Source organism: Bos javanicus, chromosome 10, assembly GCF_032452875.1.
Source record: "Bos javanicus breed banteng chromosome 10, ARS-OSU_banteng_1.0, whole genome shotgun sequence".
In the NCBI taxonomy this organism is placed as follows: domain Eukaryota; kingdom Metazoa; phylum Chordata; class Mammalia; order Artiodactyla; family Bovidae; genus Bos; species Bos javanicus.
The window spans coordinates 87648747-87664821 of NC_083877.1; the positions used below are offsets into that span (position 1 = coordinate 87648747).

A 16075-nucleotide genomic window follows, 5' to 3' on the forward strand; every position below is an offset into this window, starting at 1 on the left:
ATCTAATACATAAAATGAAAACACTAAACACCTATTATGTTTGGATACTGAGACTATGGGCACTATTTTTCTTTAATTAAACTACCAGATATTAGCAGTAAGTGTGCATTTTAAGGGAGAAGGCAATGGCACCCCACTCCAGTACTCTTGCCTGGAAAATCCCATGGATGGAGGAGCCTGATAGGCTGCAGTCCATGGAGTCGCTAAGAGTTGGACACGGCTGAGCGACTTCACTTTCACTTTTTCACTTTCATGCACTGGAGAAGGAAATGGCAACCCACTCCAGTGTTCTTGCCTGGAGAATCCCAGGGGCAGGAGAGCCTGGTGGACTGACGTCTATGGGGTCACACAGAGTTGGACACGACTGAAGTGACTTAGCAGGAGCAGCAGCGCATTTTAAGACCTGGCTTTCCCAAGCCTCTCTCACACTAGGGCCAAAGAAGCCATTGCCTTTTTCTATTTAACAAGCCAACTGCAGTCCATGGGATTGCTAGGAGTCGGACACGATTGAGGGACTTCACTTTCACTTTTCACTTTCATGCACTGGAGAAGGAAATGGCAACCCACTCCAGTGTTCTTGCCTGGAGAATCCCAGGGACGGAGAGCCTGGTGGGCTGCCGTCTATGGGGTCGCACAGAGTCGGATACGACTGAAGCAACTTAGCAGCAGCAGCAGCAGCAGGGCTGGATCCTATTAGGGCTTGCTAATGAGGCAAAAATCCATCTTTTTTTAAATAGGGGGTTGAAACTTATCTTTAAAAGGATCAGAAACATGTTTAGACCTTAAATTTTTCTGAATGGGCAACACATTCATATCTGTCTAGAATTTAAAAGAAATTAAAAATGTGCCCCAAATATTTTCCTTTTATTCCTGTCCCCAACCTCTCAGTTTCTACCTGCCTCCATCTCCTGCCCTACAAACACATAACCACTATTATCGCTTTTCTGTGCATCCCTGTGTGAGACCTGCTCAGAGCCCCAGAGTTGATACAAGATTATTTTATACTGAAGATATTTGAGATTCAACAGATGCAGAAAGAAGTCTTCTTGGAGCTTCCTTTATCTGACTAAAAGAAGAAATTTCTGAGAAATGAGGATCATCATAAATTTCCTCTTTGGGGCAGGAGAGAGACCAAGAATAAACCTTCAAAAAGTCCCCTCTTGGGAGAGTTTCACAGTGATGAAGAAAATGGAAGGACCTACATGAACAAACACCATCACAAATGTTCTAATGGCCAGTTTGTTTTCCTAAAACCCATTTGTCTTTCCTAAAGAAACCTGCTTGTTCTTCCTATATAAGTCTTTTTCCTCCTCTTCCATTTCCCCTACTAAGTGAGATGTGTAAGTAGATAAGGCCCAGATTCTAAGGACTACTCTTGTTATTGAGGGCTCTTGCATGGATGAATAAATAAGCTCTGCTTTTTCTCTTAAAAAAAAAAAAAATAAATAATAACAAGCCAAAAGCTTCCTGATTTTGAAAAGCCAACTTCCTCCAGCAGACCCCAATAAAAGTCTCTGTCTCACAGGCCTCTGGGAACAATCTCTGACAAATGGCAACCCTGTACAAACACACAACCCCCCGGCAGTAGCAACATATAAGAGAACAAGTACTGAATGGGAAAGAGTCCGGCAGTCAGTGGGTCATCGAGCAACCCCCGATCTTTGTAAAGGAAACAAAACTGCCCCTGCCCCGCACCTACAGAGTCTCCAGGACACCTCCTCTCCTGTACCACTCCACCTCACAGTGTGAATTTGTTTTGTTTCATAGGCATATTTATAAACTCCCTCTTAAGGCAACTGCTTCTGAGATGTTGAAGCGAAAAACACGGCCAGAAGGAGGATGCATGCTTCAGGGAACCCTTACCTCCAGTCCATTAACTGGGTGATGTTCATGTCTTTCCCGAGACCAGCTAGGGTGATTCCCCTTCTTAACTCCAAATGTGCTTATGGTTCTATTTTAGACTCCCAGGATGGGCAGCAGCGGATAATTAAGGAGGTGATCTTATTCAGGCTCTTACAAGAGGGAGGTCATTCATTAAGGCAGAAGGACATCGCAGAGAAAAGGCAGGGGGGCCTGGGGTTTTATAAAGGTGAGAGAGTGGGGAGGACAGTGGACAACAGGTCTCATCTGAAGGGCGGGATGGATCTCATCGGGAGCGGGGTGGGTCCTATCTGAAGGGTGGGATGGGAATAAGCTGAATCTGTGAAGGCAGGGTTATCCTTGGCAATTTCTCTACTGTCTTAGCTCTCAAGCTTTCTGAAAGCACAGGGCTCAGATAAACTGCAACGTGATCAACAGATAACCAAAGATCTGGACTCCCTTGCAGCAGAGAGGGGAAGAAATAAGTGGTGAGAGTGAGGCCCCAGATGCCTCCAGGGGAGGCGGTGAGACAGAGAAGGAAGAAGGGAGAAGGGGAGAACCCAGACATTCTCCGGGTGGCTGGGATTTTGGACCTTAAATTCAGATCGCGTCTCCTCTGCCCTCCTCCTCCTCTCTTCCTCTTTCTTTTTTGGTTGGTGGATGAGAGAGAAGAATGTCAAAAGAAAATCCGGTCATTTCTTTTTTATTCTCCCAAACACACACACATGGAGAAAACTGGTCAGGAGCAAAAGATTCCAGCTAAATGCTTAGGGCTCCTTAAAGATATCTTTTGGAGAGAAAAAAAAAAAAAAAAGAGTTCACATGGTTGAATAGCTACAGTCACGATGAAAAGTTATAATTTTCCTTGGCGTTACTGTTATTCTTACCAGTAGACCTTTTCCTAACAACTGTGATAAAGGCAAGTCCTCCCCAGCTTCTTTGTCCTAAAGCACTTCGTGTCAACCAGTGTAGCCAGCTGTGTGAATTTTTCCATTCACAGGGTTTGAGGATGGAAGAGAGCTGTTTCCCTCATTAGTGGCTCTTTCCACCCCTGCAGGGACTGTTTGTGGAGGCTCTGTGCTGCTGGCTGTAGATAAAACAATCCAGGGAGGGGGGCTGCTTTGGAAACTGGGGGATGGATGGGATTTTTCCATCTGGAATCACAAGGCTCTCGGTGGCAGGGCCAGATGGAACCATGGTCTGTCTGTGGAGACAAAGCTCCTCTATAAACTGGTCATGCAAACAAGAATATGAGGGTTTTTGACAACATGATGGCCAAGAGAGAGGAAACTGAGATTGGTTAGGAAATGCCAAGAGCAGATGACTCCAACTTTGGCGAATTAAGGCCTGGATGTAATTCAGCAAGGAGCTTCCTTGGGCTGATGAAAGCAAGGATTGTAAAGCTCTGAATTCAAAGTGGGAACGTTAGAAAAACAACTCAGAATCAGCCAGTCTCCATCCTCTGAACTTAAGTCATCTTTCAGCTGGGAGCGAACATGCTTCCTTAATGCACCAGAACAATGTTAGGACTTAGATTACTGTAAAGAATTTTACAAATGCTGAGTGTCCCTGTCAACACTATTAATGAACATCCTCTAAGCAGCACTTAAGCCAAATTCCAAGGTCTAATTAGGGATTCGAAACAATGATATTTAACACAGGTTGCAAGTTTGCTTGAAGCTCTCAGCATCCAAGAGCACAGGAGATGAAAACCATCTGTCACAGCCTGTTCCCTAAGTCCTTCCTTCCAGGAGAGTTCTTTGTGTCACCAACTAATGCCAAAAGGAACACTTCTTGATCCTCAAACCCCATCTTCCAACCGAAGGTCTGTTAACAAGTTCTGTGCCCTAGAGCAGGTCACTTCCGCTCTCCAAACCTTAACTTTCTCTTCGATAAAAGTGCAGTCATTGAACAAGGGTCCATGTTTTCAAACTTTTTTTTTTTTAGAGCAGTGGAACCTTTTGTTCTTCCCCAGGGGAAACCTTATGATGGAGCCCAATTTGTAAATATTGTGTGGCACTTGGAGGAACTATAGTCAACATGTCACAGATCAGAGCGATGGAAAGAAATAGCTCAGGTTTTTGTGCCTTGAGTCCCCAAGCAGACTATCCATTCCAGTGTATTCAACCACTTCTTGCAAGTATTAAGTGCTTTATAAATATTGTGTAGGAAAAAAAAAAAAAAGTGCTTCAGTGGAAAACTATGTATCGTTTAGAGCACACTCTTCCAGGTGACCTGACTGTGATGCTATGGGGACTCTTTCATGGCCTCTGAGCTATTTTACAACTCTGTAAATTGGAGATAAGTGATAGCAATGCAAATAACTCTTGTTTATGGACATACAAATAAAATCTGCCCTATGGAAGTTCAATTGACTTCCCTCTCAATTCCCCAGAAGAAAAAAGCCAATTTCCATCTATTTGTAAACATATTTCAACATTCCTTTACTCCATACATGTTTGCGTTTGACTTCTAATTTGAACAAGTTGTGACATTTCACCAGCTCTCATTAATAATGAGCTAAAGACATATATTCATATATTCATTTATATTTATTATTAGTAACATATATTCATTTATATTTGTATTGGTTTTTAGCTTGGTTTGAAAATTACCATAGTGACAGCTCTGAGAAATCGCTCCAAATAAAACTTAACCCGCAACTCTCACGTTGTGCATCTTTTTCAGTCGGCACAAATATTAAATCACAGTTCTTAGCAATCCTGATCAAACATGGGCCCTCTACATTGAAAGAGTCACCTAAAGCCAGTCTTCAAAGTCTCAGTAAATCCCCCAGCTTGGTCCTCCTGCTCTGGGTGTGGTTCTCCACATCACTGTAAGCAACAAACTTACAATGTTGCCCTCTCAACAGCTTGTTTTGATGATTTCGAGGAGATGGCATTTGAGAGAAGGGAAAAATATTTGGAGGCAATTGTGTGCATGAGCCTGAATTACTCAGGAAACTTTCTGCCCTGGTCAAGGTCAGGGGAATGATGGCATTTTTTTTTCCTGTGTGGACACCAAATCTAGAGTTTAGGGGGCTGGAAGGAATCCAGGAGATGATCTAATCGCATCCTTCCTTTATGGATGAGGTCAGTGGGACACACAGGAACAGGTCAGCCAGGGGCTGGGATGTGCATTCCAAGCTGCAGCTCTAGGCCAGGCGCCCAGCTTCCATTCGTTCTCTCACTCATTCGTTTTTCAACAACCACCTCCTGCAGGCCGGGATCTGTCGTGTGTGACGAGTGCTCAGAAGCGGGGTCACATTTTTGAGATATTTATTCCCTTCGCCCGCCTCCTCTTTTAGGCAAATCCTGAATTCTTTGTTCTTTTCTTTTCAAGAAAGGAGTGACAGGGGAAGAAGCTAAGACCTGCCTGTGAGCACTTCCACTTCCAACCCCCGAAGTCTAAACACTTGGGAAGAACAGAGAAGACTATAGGCAATGACTGAAAAGTCCAGGAAAGGCTCTGCCTGGGTTGGTGTCGGAGGAGAAAGCAAGGGGGTGTCTGCACCCTGGTCTGGGGCACAGCCCCCCAGGATGCCCACAGCAGAGCCCCGGGAGGGAGTGCCTGTGTAGACAGGGCCCCGGGGGGCTCCGAGTTTCTGGGAGGCAAAGCAGCAGAGAATCCCCCTCCTCCCCAGGGCCATGTGGATGAGACTGACAGGCAGCTCCGGAGTGACCTGGGGGGCCAATAACGAGGACCAGATGCCCCAAACTATTAGGGTCTTGCCTCCATTAAGACTCTGAGATTTTTTAAAAAAATGGGGGTAGGGAAGTTGGTGCTGCAGAAGGACAGACACTCAGAGCCAAGGAGTTCCAGGATTTCACCCCAAATCGAGGACACAAGGACCGTGTCTCTTTGCTCTCGGCCTCAACTAATCAAACTCCTGATCAGCACTGGGGGTAGTGGCCACTGCAGAAATAGAGGCCACCCACCCTCCAATACACTCTGGTCATAGGAAAAAGAAAAAGATGCTTCCCGCCTGGAGGTGGTTAAGGACCTCCTCGACAAAGAGCAATCCTGGAGAAATGATGCTGGGGTGGTGGACACTGTTGATCCTTTTATCATGTCAGTGTCTGCTGGGTGTCACCACATCCCGCTAGAGCAGCATCACTGACTCAACGGACATGAATCTGAGCAAACTCCAGGAGAGAGCGAAGGACAGAGGAGCCTGTCATGCTGCAGTCCATGGGGTCGCGAAGAGTCGGACAAGACTTAGCGATTAAACAACAACAACCACATCCAGGAACTTGAAGCAGAGGGGATGGGGGGAGGTCTGCCCCCAACCCCCACCCCCCACCCCCCAGGGCAGGGAAGCACACACCAGCCTCAGTTCCGCCTTCCCAGGCAGAAGCGGATGCGACCCGTGTGTGACCCCACAGGTGCACGCTCCCCTCTTCCTTGCCAGCCTCCCAGTCAGATCCCAGATTCCAGTCCTTCCCAAAGCCCAAGAGGACCAAACTTTCAAAAGGAGGAAGGAAGGGGAGGGGAAGAAAGGATCAAAAGAGAAGGGAGGGTTTGGGAGAGGAGGGACACAGGGACTGGAGAGGAAGGAGAAATCAGACAGGAAGAAATGAAACAAGGGGCTAATTGTGAAATTGTGGCATCTGAGGCCTTGCGTCCTTTGAGGGGATCACAGGGCTCTCCGGAGGGCTGTTTCTGGGGTCTCTCATGCATGTAGTCACTCAAATTTAGATTCACAAAGACCTCCAAATGAAATACTGAGAAGCACAGACCTGCATTTTAAGGAGATGATGCTCAACCTTCAACCTGAAGCTTGCCTTCATCCTGATCACCCCAGATGCAGTGCGCCAAGAGTCAATATTGTTCACCAATTCAATGATCATCCCAGCCAGTTCCACTGCGGTGTTTCCTTTGTATTTAATGGACTAATCTGTTGAAGGCAAACATTTAAAATAAATCAAATTTTATAATGTTGTTAGGGTTCTGCTCTTTGTATTTTAATTCACAGGGAGCCTTTAAAACTGGAAGCGATCCAAGTCTTTCTCAATCCCTGAGAATCCGTGGTGCCACCTTCCACAGCCCCAGGCCATTATGGGGCCTGAGTTTCTCTTGGAGGACCCCCACAAGAACAAGTAAAAAGCCCCATCAAATGCTCAGGTGGGAAGAAGTCAGGGTAGCATAACTGTTATAGAAAAAAATAATTCTGACACTTATTGAAATGAGAAGGAAGGTTTTATTTAGGACCATCATAGTAGGTGTCAAGACTACTGCAGTAGGGTAGAGAGATCAGGCCCAACTCCCAACACAAGAACAAGTGAGGATTTATAGCCAAGGAGCCAGGAGAGGGACGGGATATCAGTGGATGGGAAATCATTAAGAGGAGACATCATGAGTGGGGCATTCTTACTAAATCAACAGGATTCTTGCTCAAGACAGCCAGAGTGATCAGCTATCAAGGGTGGGGGAATCTCCCTAAACCTACTTAGCAGGATTCTTGCTACTGCAACTGGGCTGATGCAAGCCCAGCAAGGACAGGCTGAGGTTAGGGCATAGTCATGAAGTGGGCTCAGAGGAGCCTGACTCAAGAGTCTTTGTCAGTCCCAGGCAGTCCCAAGAACTCTGTCCCAGAGGGTGCCACAGCTACTGTGACACCACACGAATTAGTTCTTCACAGGAGACTAAGAGGAAAGGAGAAAGGAGATGATCTAGATACCAGCTCAGGGCAGATGTGAGCCCTGGCACTGGGCTCTGTTTGTTGGTGACCCACCCAACAGCCTTTTCCTGACTTCCTCCTCTCACAGGAGGAGCTGGAAACACCAAAGACTCACCTCTCCAGTCTCCTTGGCAGCTGGAAGAAACCTTGTAACCAGTTCTGGGCCAAAAGGGAGAAGGGGAATTCTCCATGAGCGGCTTTTGGGAAATATTTTCCTCTCTGGATGAGAGTGTGGGAAGATAGCACGCCTGGTGACGAGGCAGGCATCCTCCATGGTCAGATGCAAGCCCAAGGACATAGCGTCCTTGGGGTGTGCTGAAATGGAGGGGGAAAGAAGCCCGGGTCCCTGGTGACACTACCCACCTGCTACAGCAACCCCTAGCTGTCTACACCCAGACTTCTTAATTATGTGAGCTAACTAAGCAGCTTTTTGATGTAAACTACTCTTATGCTGGTTTCCATAACTTGCAGCCAAAACCACTGCCAGTCCCCAGGGCTGTGCTAGGATTTGTAAAGGACACCTAGGCATACAAGCCTTCTATTCTAGAAGTTATGGTCAAGGTGGGGAAACTAGACATATGTCCATGTGTTCAATGTCTTTTAACAATTTAGGATATAATCAGGGTTTAAACTGTAGTCACAATAATTCCACTCCCAGCGATCTTTCCCCTAAAAGTATATGCAAAGATATCCACTAAACTTTAACATATAATAAAGAAAATATGGCCATACCCTAAATGTTCAACAATAGGGGTTGAAATTACAGCCCATACATAATATCATTAAAGATGATGACGTTGATCTATATTTAATGACATGAAATCTCTAGATAATAATTGGGTGAAAAAAAACAAGTTATTAACTGTGCACTAGTAAATCCATTCTTGTGCAGAAAAATATCTCTGAGTCCAGGTTAAATGTGAAGCTGTGAACCATGCTTGTTGTTATATGGTACAATTATGATTGATTTTATTTTCTTTACACCTTTCTGTACCTTTTGCATTTGTTTCAAGAAACACATAATTATTTTATAATAACACCATTAAGAATTTTTAGAAATGCAACTGATTTTATATATATATATATATAATAGCAAGATTATTGTGAAGGAAGTGGAAGTGAAGGGAAGTGAAAGTCGCTCAGTAGTGTTCAACTCTTTGTGACCCTATGGATGATACAGTCCATGGAATTCTCTAGGCCAGAATACTGGAGTGGGTAGCCTTTCCCTTCTCCAGTAAGTCTATTAGTAATAGTAATATTACTACTAGTAATATTAATAGTAATATAATAAATATATATTAAGTCTATATATGGTAATAGAACTCAGTGGAGAGCTTTACAAAATCTGTCAATGAGACTTCCCTGGTGGTCCAGTGGTTAAGATGCCACACTTCCATTGGAGGGGGCACAGGTTCAATCCCTAGTCAGAGAACTAAGATGCCACATGCTGTGCAGTGTGGCCAATATAAACTACCAACAATTTGCAGAACAATATGGTATATGAGGAGGGTAGTGGAGAACACCAAAGATGATCCACAGTCACAGACACAGTTCATGGCTTTAAGAACCAGGTACCTACTTGGGGGCACTCTGGATCCGATCTTGGGTCCTCTCACTCACGTGCAGTTAAGCCAATCTACTGACACCAGGTAGTGGTAAAGAAAAGTAGAGTATCTACTGTCGTCATTGTTGTTCAGTCGCTAAGTCGTGTCCAACTCTTTTGCGACCCCATGGATTGTAGCCCACAAGGCTTCTCTGTCCATGGGGTTTCCCAGGCAAGAATACTGGAGTGGGTTGCCATTTGCTTCTCCAGGGAATCTTCTCCACCCAGGGATTGAATCTGTGTTTCCCATTTTGCAGCTGGTTTCTTTATCACTGAGCCACCTGGGAAGTCCAGAGCATTTGTTATGTTTGTTATGTTTAGTTGTTCACTCGTGTCCGACTCTTTGCGGCCCCATAGACTGTAGACTGCCAGGCTCCTCTATCCACGGGATTCTCTAGGCAAGAATACTGGAGTGGGTTGCCATGCCCTTCCCCAGGGGATCTTCCCAACCCAGGGATCGAACCCAGGTCTCCTGCATTGCAGGCTGATTCTTTACCATCTGAGCCACCAGGGAAGCCCTAAGTAAACTAGTGTTCAAGAGTATTTATTGCAGGGCTCCAAATAAGAAGGAGCAGGTCATGCTCAAAGGACCTTAACTTCCCAATGACTTTCAGGGGAGGTATTTTAAAGGCAATGTGAGGGAGGGGTCGCAGGCTCGCAATCAGCTCATGAACACTTCTCGGCTTGGTTGGCACAGAAGTGGTTTCAAGTATCATCAAACTTTTGGTTTCAACTGGCCTAGGGTCCATGTGCTTGTGGTCACCAGTTTTCACGTGGTAGGGAATCTGCTTACTGTAAAAACAACTTAGGAATGTATGTCAAGCCTTTATCTTCCAGGGAACTGGGTATTCGGTGATTCTGCTGTGTGACAGATTTATAGTCTAAAGTGTTACCAGTTTCCCAGCCCAAGAGTTATTCTTTGTTTCTACATCGTCACATTTCCTAGTCATTAACTCTTGAACCAACCTTTTGAGACTCATGGGAGGCCTGGGAGACTGAAGCCTTTTAATTTACAAAACAGGGACAAGGGATTATATTTGGCTTCATAGACAGGTTCTGAAGTGGTTCTGTCCAGTTCTATGAACTATAGAGTATTCGTTACATATCTTACCCTCCCCAGTGGTAGGGTGTATATCAAAGGAAAACACTAGATTGCAAGTATTTGGAATTATGGGAAATAACCCTAAATAAAACTCTTTGTAATTCAGGCATTGTGAATAACATCTAGGAAATGCTTTTGGATTCTGTAAGTTTTGCCTAGGAATTGTTTGAAAAGTCTGATTTAACACTCTGTAATATAGAAACCTAATTCTCACCAAAACCCTTTGTATTTCTTAGAGGCACAAATACATCAAAGGAGATTTAAATTTCTAACATACTTTCAAATCATAAATAGTGCTATCAGTTTGAACTCTGTGATATCCTGGTAGGCTTATCACTCACTTGGTGTGACTCTGATGCTGCCAGTGGCAGAGCGTAATTCTTGAGCTTGACCCTCTTTCCCTGATTCCCAGGATATTCTAGCAAAATAGCATTCCATCATCCTTAGACTAGAACAGCATTAAAGTAACTGTGATTGCATCTAGCATTTGAATACAGGAAAAGATGATGAAGGTGGCAGAATGTGTCATCTCAAAACATGCCACCTTGGGGACTTCCTTGGCGGTCCAGTGGTTCAGGCTCTGCACTTCCACTGCAGGGGGGATGGGGTTCATCCCTGGTAAGATCATGGCATCTGGTCCCATCACTTCATGGGAAATAGATGGGGAAACAGTGGAAACAGTGTCAGACTTTATTTTGGGGGGGCTCCCAAATCACTGCAGATGGTGATTGCAGCCATGAAATTAAAAGACGCTTACTCCTTGGAAGGAAAGTTATGACCAACCTAGATAGCATATTCAAAAGCAGAGACATTACTTTGCCAACAAAGTTCGTCTAGTCAAGGCTATGGTTTTTCCTGTGGTCATGTATGGATGTGAGAGTTGGACTGTGAAGAAAGCTGAGCGCCAAAGAATTGATGCTTTTGAACTGTGGTGTTGGAGAAGACTCTTGAGAGTCCCTTGGACTGCAAGGAGATCCAGCAAGTCCATCCTAAAGGAAATCAGTCCTGAATATTCACTGGAAGGACTGATGCTAAAGCTGAAACTCCAATACTTTGGCTACCTCATGCAAAGAGTTGACTCATTGGAAAAGACACTGATGCTGGGAGGGATTGGGGGCAGGAGGAGAAGGGGACGACAGAGGATGAGATGGCTGGATGGCATCACCAGCTGGATGGCATCACCAACTTGATGGATGTGAGTTTGAGCGAACTCCAGGAGTTGGTGATGGACAGGGAGGCCTGACGTGCTGCGATTCATGGGGTCACAAAGAGTCAGACACGACTGAGCGACTGAACTGAACTGAAGGGAAGTAAGGTCCCATGGGCCAAGTGGCATGGCCAAAAAAATTTTTTTTTGAAATGACACGTTGGCATAAGGGCTATTTTTAGCTAAAGAATAGCAGATGCAAGAATGTCATTCTGACCTTTCCTTTCCCCCCTGAAGGCAGGAATTAATACTCCCGTGTGAAAGACCCCTCCTGTAACAGAGAAGAGTGACCTTGCCTCCACACCGATCTACCCCTTTAGCTCTCACCTGTGTGCTCTGTTGTCTGTGCTGAGTCATGCTGGCTCTACACCTTTTGCAAAAGAATGTTGTCTGTAGCCTGAAATACACAGGATGGCCCATTCTCAAGGCTCTGACCTTTAAAGGTGTAACACTTTTCCATTCACATAGAGATTTAAAAAAAAAAAAATGTTGCAGAACAGAGAATAACATTTGTCTCATTGGAGGTTTATAGGAACTTTGTGACCAGACCTACATGGACATTGCAAGAACAAAGGATTCCGGAACCAAAAGTTTGCAACAATCAGCCACCTCCCCCTCCCCTCCACTTTCCTCTTATAAAAGAAGCCTGAATTCTAACTCAGGTAAGACAAGTTCTTTGGGACCCTAGTCCTCCATCTTCTCAGTCTTGCTGGCTTTCCAAATAAAGTCACTACTCCTTGCCCCAACAGCTCGTCTCTTGATTTATTGGCCTGTTGTGCTGCAAGCCATATGACTTGACTCAGTTAACGCTCCTGATAACAGGAGGAAAGAACCACCAGAGATGGGGAGTCAAGGCAGAGAGAAATCTGTACAAAAACAGACCTTGTTAAGATTACTCTCATCTCCCTTTAGTGTCACTAGTGCTGCAATTCATGGGATCACAAAGAGTCGGACACGACTGAGTGACTGAACTTTAGCAATTTTTCCACAATTGCTATTCTTTGTTCAACCTATCGTATGAGCACTGTGGCCTATTGGTTTCTTGGGGGGTCGTCTTTGTCCTCTGGAAAATCTGTATACTTTTCTCCTATCAATCTGTCTTCGGTCAGTTCAGTTCAGTTGCTCAGTCATGTCCAACTCTTTGTGACCGAATGGACTGCAGCACACCAGGCCTCCCTGTCCATCACCAACTCCCGGAGTTTACCCAAACTCATGTCCATTGAGTCGGTGATGCCATCCAACCATCTCATCCTCTGTCATCCCCTTCTCCTTCCACCTTCAATCTTTCCCACCATCAGGGTCTTTTCCAGTGAATCAGTTCTTCGCATCAGGTGGCCAAAGGATTGGAGCTTCAGCTTCAGCATCAGTCCTTCCAATGAATATTCAGGACTGATTTCCTTTAGGATGGACTGGCTGGATCTCCTTGCAGTCCAAGGGACTCTCACGAGTCTTCTCCAACACCACAGTTCAAAAGCATCAATTCTTCGGCACTCAGCTTTCTTTATAGTCCAACTCTCACATCCATACATGACTACTGAAAAAACCATGGCTTTGACTAGATGGACCTTTGTCGGCAAAGTAATGTCTCTGCTTTTTAATATGCTGTCTATGTTGGTCATAGCTTTTCTTTCAAGGAGCAAACGTCTTTTAATTTCATGGCTGCAGTCACCATCTGCAGTGATTTTGGAGCCCAAAAAAATAAAATCTCTCACTGTTTCCATTGTTTCCCCATCTATCTGACATGAAGTGATGGGACTGGATGCCATGATCTTAGTTTTCTGAATGTTGAGCTTTAAGCCAGCTTTTTCACTCTCCTATTTCACTTTCATCGAGAGGCTCTTTAGTTCTTCTTCACTTTCTGCCATAAGGGTGGTGTCACTTGCATATCTGAGGTTACTGATATTTCTCCTGCAATCTTGATTCCAGCTTGTGCTTCTGTCTTATGTCAGTTTAATTCTCGGGGCCAGCAGAGACCCTAAAAGGGTAGAGATAAAGTTATGCCTCCCCTACAATATCTACACTTATTTGCCAAACCGAGCCACCCAGGATTTGGATAATATTGGTCCATCCCACGTTCCTGTGGTCACCTGCAGCTCTGAGGAACGCCCGCTGCATTACTTGACTGTAGGAATCACCTGGCGGTCCTGATGGTATGCCATTGCCCTGCGTACTATCAATTCTGGCATTGGACTTGCTGGGACTCAGAGCAGTCTGCCTCAAGCTATGACGCAGTGATTATTTTGAATTAAAGTTACCTAGGAAACAGCCAGTGGGGGGAAAAATAATATAAAAAGAAACACTACAACACCCTCTCTTCCCTGAAAGGAGGAAATAAATCTCCCATGGGAAAGTATCCTCCCTATGCCAGGAGCATAGAAAGTTTCCTTATCACCAGAGTTAAGGAATTCAAGGCTAAGAAAACAGTATAAACAATTTTTGTCACTTCTTCATTGGTCTACTATCCCAAGCACAAGGCCCCTTGTTTAATCTTCACAAAAAAATTATTTCCTTGTCGAAAAATGATATAAACACAGTCTGCTTTAGTCATTCCAGGGGCTCTATTTCTATGAAACCTCCACGCATACAAATTAAATTGCTTTTTTTCCCTTTCTCCTGCTCATTTGCTTTGTGTCAATTTAATTATTTGACCAGCCCAAAGAACTCAAGAAGAGTAGAGGGGGAAATATCCCCTTCCCCATGGGCTCAAACTACTTTTCCAATTTGCAGTGTGTATGTGTATGAGCATGAGTGTGTGTTGAAGGCTCTGCTAAAAATCAGTGCATGGCCCTCTTGCCTCTCTCCTCCCACTCCCCAGATACAGGAAGTGGTTTGTCTCTCTTTGGTTGTTTAGGCACTTACTGGCCAGCCCCTTCAGCATCTCAACTTCTGTATTCATTCAAATATTTACTGAAGGCCTTCTATGGGCCAGGCACTGGGCTAGGTGCTGGGGGATGGGCAGTCATGGGCCGTAACTTCAGAGAACTTACAGCCTCATGTCAAAGACAAACCTTATTCAAAGAATCACACAATCAAATATAGTGCCTCTAAGTGCTTTTTTTGAAAATATATTTTTATGTGGACCATTTTTTAAAGTTGTTATTGAATCTGTTACAATATTGCTTCTGTTTCATATTTTGCTTTTTTGGCCTCCAGGCAAGTGGGATCTTGGTTCCCCAACAAGGGACTGAACCCGCACCCCCTGCACTGGACAGCGAAGTCTTAACTCCTGGACCACCTGGGAAGGCCCCCTCCAGGTGCTCTTTCTTCTTACTCTGAAATAGATTTAGATTCACATAGAAATACTAAAGACTTCCTGTGTACCCTGTGCTCAGCTTGCTTCAATAATAGTACCCTATGTAGTCACAGTACAATCAAAACCAGGAAATTAATATGGATACAATACTAAAGCTATGGCCCTTATTAGATTTCTCTAGATGACACCACCCTTATGGCAGAAAGTGAAGAGGAACTCAAAAGCCTCTTGATGAAAGTGAAAGAAGAGAGTGAAAAAGTTGGCTTAAAGCTCAACATTCAGAAAACGAAGATCATGGCATCCGGTCCCATCACTTCATGGGAAATAGATGGGGAAACAGTGGAAGCAGTGTCAGACTTTATTTTTCTGGGCTCCAAAATCACTGCAGATGGTGACTGCAGCCATGAAATTAAAAGGGGCTTACTCCTTGGAAGGAAAGTTATGACCAACCTAGATAGCATATTCAAAAGCAGAGACATTACTTTGCCAACAAAGGTTCGTCTAGTCAAGGCTATGGTTTTTCCAGTGGTCATGTATGGATGTGAAAGTTGGACTGTGAAGAAAGCTGAGCACCGAAGAATTGATGCTTTTGAACTGTGGTGTTGGAGAAGACTCTTGAGAGTCCCTTGGACTGCAAGGAGATCCGACCAGTCCATCCTAAAGGAGATCAGTCCTGGGTGTTCACTGGAAGGACTGATGCTGAAGCTGAAACTCCAATACTTTGGCCACCTGATGCGAAGAGCTGACTCATTTGAAAAGACCCTGATGCTGGGAGAGATTGGGGGCAGGAGGAGGAGGGGACGACAGAGGATGAGATGGCCGGATGGCATCACTGACTCGATAGACATGAGTCTGAGTGAACTCCGGGAGTTGGTGATGGACAGGGAGGCCTGGCGTGCTGTGATTCATGGGGTCGCAAAGAGTCAGACACGACTGAGCGACTAAACTGACTGAACTGACTGAAGGGCTTTTTATTACATTAATTCTTTAGTAATTACACCAATCTTGGGAAGTGCATACTATCATCACCCCCTTTTATAGATGCAAAAACTGAGATCCAGAACAATTACATCACTTGCCCAAGATTCCAGCTTGGAAGCGGCACAGTGAGGACTGAAAACCCCCCAGCCAGGCTGTAAGGGGTCTGCTCCCCACTGCTGAACCACACCACCTCTCAACACTCTCAACATTAGCCGAGCAGGTTTCCTTGTTCAAGCCCAAGAATCTTACTACAAGGGCACTACAATAAATGGCTGGGGAGCTATTAGAAGAAGCTGTAACTCTTGGATGCCACCTTTAAAGTCAAAACATTTGCTTCTAAAATCAAAGTCTGTTTCAATGGCAAAGGCTTCCCATAGGAAATTACTGTT

General features: G+C 44.8%; 1 long non-coding RNA gene across 2 annotated transcripts in view; it reads right to left on the reverse strand.

Annotated features, from left to right (window-relative positions):
* Nucleotides 1-4393: 4393 nt before the first annotated feature.
* LOC133255012 (uncharacterized) overlaps nt 4394-16075 on the reverse strand; it is a 30712-nt gene continuing 19030 nt past the window's right edge. For both annotated transcript variants that reach the window (XR_009738832.1, XR_009738831.1), the window contains 2 exons: nt 11780-13427; nt 4394-6757 (listed from right to left, as the gene is read on the reverse strand). This is a non-coding gene — a long non-coding RNA (uncharacterized LOC133255012). The remainder of the gene's footprint in view (nt 6758-11779; nt 13428-16075) is intronic.